Genomic DNA, 3725 nt, shown 5'->3' with positions numbered 1-3725 from the left:
ACTGACCTCTAACTCACAGCCACCTTCCTGCCTCAGCCTCCTGAGTGTTGGGATTACAGGTATGCACTACACCAAGCTGAGGTGACTATATTTACTAACGTCATTATTTCTGAAGAAACTGAAGCTCAAAGAAGTAGGGCAATTTGTCAATGAATTGCTGAAGGTTGCAAGGATTCAGTCCCTATCTGATCTGAGATCTTAAATATAGTTACCCACTCTTCTACTCTGTTATAGTGACAAGGTAATAAAAAGTACTCAGTAGGTTCCAATTAACTAAGTGAACAAGGTGAACAAAGTGAACATGTTGCAGATATCTAACAAAATTTATATATAGCTTGTATAAAGTCAAAGAACGACTTTTTGGAGGAGGTCGGGCGCGACACTGGGAACTGAATGCAGGGCTTTGTACTGAACTATATTCCTAGCCCTTTAAGACAAGGCCTTGCTAAATTGCCTAGGCTGGACCCAATCTTTCAATTCTCCCATCTTAGTTGTCCAGAGTCCTGGGATTACAGGAATGTGCCACTGTACTGGGCTTTGCAGAAAGATTTATGACTTTTTTTTTTTTTTTGAGACAATCTAGCTATGTAGCCCAGGCACCCGGGCCTTAAACTCAAAGGGACTCTCCTGCCTCATTCTCCTAAGTGCTACAACTACAGATGTACATCACCATGCCCAGGAAGATTTATAACTTTTAAATTTTCACAACTTCTAAACTTTCACAACTTTCCAATAGTTTTAACCTCCATACAACTGAATCAGATTAACATGTTCATACATTTATTAAACATGTTGATAGATTAGAAATTTGATCTTGCTAAAATTTCTGCGAGTATATTAAACCTCCCCCTGAAAAATTCTACCATGTTTGAAAGGCTAAGACACCCTAAAGGCTAGAAAAATTAACCCAAGTCTAGTCACAATCTATCCTTTTTTTTTTTTTTTTTTTTTTGCGGAACCGGGGATTGAACTCAGGCCCTTGTGCTTGCCAGGGAAGCGCTTATTCTGAGCTATCTCCCTGGCCCTTCTAGTCACAATCTATAAGGAGAGGGCTGGGGAGATAGCTTAGTAGTCTAAGCGCCTACCTGGCAAGCGCAAGGATCCCATGTTCAAATCCCAGAAACATGGGCTCACTGCACCAGCCTCAAAACCGGGCTGGTGCGAAGGAGGGCTAGATGGTGTGGCTCAATGGCAAAGCCCTTGCCTAGTGCTCATGACGCCTTGGGTTTCAGAACCTGCACGGGGTGTGGGAAGGCCTTCCACAAGGAAGGGTGTTACTACTGTACAGAATAACCTGGTGCCTCTCCTATAGGTTAGATATCTAGGTAGGTGGTAGTTAGGGAGAGAAGGTTCAGGCTCAACTTTTGTGTTTTGCCAAATGGTAACATATCAGTACAGTAATTACTTTCCACATTGCCAGTCCTTAATACTTCTCACTGGTCCTCACAAGTACGGGTGACACATTGTATTGTCTTTTTTTTTTTTTTTTTTTGGTGGTGGTATGGGACCTTGCGCATGCCAGGCATGCCAGCCAGGCACTTATGCCACTGAGCTCTCTCCCCGGCCCCTGCATATTTAATTTTTTTGTATATTTAATTTTTAAGTCACTCACACTGATGGCATTACTCGGAAAAAAGTTGGAAACTAACAAAGGTAGGGCACAGACACAGCTCAGAATATGAACCAGCTGAGCCGCTGCATCACATTTCACTTTCATTTAGATCCAGCTACTCTGAACATCGCAAGTAAACCGAGAATGTGCACAAAAATGCAACTACCCTTACAGTTTATTCACTCTATAAAGCAAGCTTTCTCTTTTTATTAAAATAGATGAGCTCATTAACATAGTATCAATTCTAAAGTTAGAAGAAAAAGAACACAACTGTGAAAAGGGGGACACAAATCCTTTCCTCCCACATTCGCCCAACGGGCGAGGAACCCACACGGTCGCTCCCGCCAGATGCGACCGAGCTCTCGCGCCCTCCCGCCCTGGCCAGCCAACCGGTGCCTGTCAGTGTCTGCGTGCGACGCTGCGTGCTAGACATGAAAAGGGCTCCCGCTCTAGCGATGCCTCAGAACTGGAACAGAAGCAGGAAAACAGAAAGAAAGAGCCCGCCCGCAGCTCCGCACAGCCAGGGAGCTTGGAGCCCCCACCACGCGCCGGTCCCCAGCACCACAGCGGTCCTCGCTCCGCGCCAGGACCGGTAACTCTGCTGCCGACCCGGGCCCCGCCCCGGGCCCTGACGCGGGCGGCGCCTCCCTGACCACACCGCTGCTCGGCTATTTTTCCTGCGGAGGCCGTGGCTGGCCCGCGACTCCGGAGCCACGGCTTCCAGGCCCCGCGGGCCCGCGCCATCCAGAGCGGCCCAGAGCGAAGGTGCTTAGCTCAAAGGCTTCGGCACGCCCTCTCTCCCTCCCTAGACCCTTACCGAGGCAGCGCAGCCTCCAAGGCCCGCTCCTCCTTCTCAGCCGCCGCCACCGACCCAGCACCACGGAGACCGGAACTTCCTCCCAGCGGGCCGCTGCTTCCACAAAGGCACCGCGCCGCCGTGTCGGGCGCTCTGCCCGCCGGGAAATGCAGTACTGCGGCCTCCGGCGGCCCGGCCGCCTCCACTCCCACGGTCCCCCGCGCGCAGGGGGCTGGTCTTCTGAGGCGGGGCCTAGGGCGCGATGCTTGCCGCAGCCAATGGGAAGGCGCACCTCCCCGCAACTGTCGGTGGGGCCTGCTGGAGGCTTAGGTTTGGCTCCTTCCCTGTTTCCACTCTTTTGGTTTGTTTCTGTGGTACTGGTATTAAACCAATCGCCTTCACATCGAGGGATGTCCCTAGTGCTTTTTTTGGTACTGGGAATCGAACTCAGGACCTTGCACTTGCCAGGCAGGTGTTGTGTTGCTGAGCTAGATTCCCAGCCATCCCTAGCTCATTCAAAAAATGTTTTAATTTCAGACAGGGGCTCACTAAATTACTCAGGTTGGGCTTGAACTTGCCGTCCTCCTGGTCCAGACTCCCTGATTATTGGGACCAGAGTCCTGCATCGCCACACTTGCACTGTTTTTGGAACTGAACAAGGCCAAGTTTGTTTTGGGCTTTGCCCTCCCTAGATTTGCTTCCTGCCAAGAGCTTCGGTGTGTGTATGGCCTGCCTTGCTCCAAACTACCGTATTAACAGTGTGAAGGAAATGGAAAGCCTTTTTGTTGCAGACAGTGCATGAGCCCACAGAAGGCCCTTGGTTTCAGGCCCTCCCAAGCCTGGACAGCATAGCTCTTGTAAATGAGATCCAAGCTGGGCATGGTAGTGCATGCCTGTAATCCCGGCACTCAAGAGGCTGAGACAGGAGTATCATTGTGAGTTCAGGACCAGCCTGGGCTACAAAGTGAGCTGAAGGCCAGCCTGAACTACATAGTGAGACTCTGTCTCAAAAAGACTAAAAAATAAAGAACAGATGAGACCCAAGGATAGGTATAAAAGAAGCACTTGGACTAGAGAAGCAGTACATCACAGAGGCTTGTCTTCTTTTCTTTCTGATGGTTTTTAGACATCCCAGTTCAAGAACACCAGACAGATACCCATTTTGAAGATTGAATAGTCAGACTCACAAAGGAAAATGCACTCAGCTTCCACATGATGAGCTGTCAGGCAATAAATCTAACCCAGAGTAACTTATGCAATGTCAGAGAGGAGCTGGAAGGAAATGCAAATTGTTAATCTACTGGAAAACAAGAAAAT

General features: G+C 49.2%; 1 protein-coding gene across 1 annotated transcript in view; it reads right to left on the bottom strand.

The window, feature by feature from the left end:
• Rbm6 (RNA binding motif protein 6) overlaps positions 1 to 2590 on the bottom strand; it is a 122270-nt gene extending 119680 nt beyond the window's left edge. Inside the window, exon 1 of the mRNA XM_023704598.1 lies at positions 2430 to 2590. The gene's annotated coding sequence lies outside the window, so the exon portion shown is untranslated. The remainder of the gene's footprint in view (positions 1 to 2429) is intronic.
• Positions 2591 to 3725: the final 1135 nt, after the last annotated feature.

Source organism: Octodon degus, unplaced genomic scaffold, assembly GCF_000260255.1.
Source record: "Octodon degus isolate 3935 unplaced genomic scaffold, OctDeg1.0 scaffold00008, whole genome shotgun sequence".
NCBI classification, from domain to species: Eukaryota; Metazoa; Chordata; class Mammalia; order Rodentia; family Octodontidae; genus Octodon; species Octodon degus.
The sequence above is the reverse complement of the archived record's forward strand: the minus strand, read 5'-3'. Positions and strand labels throughout refer to the sequence as shown.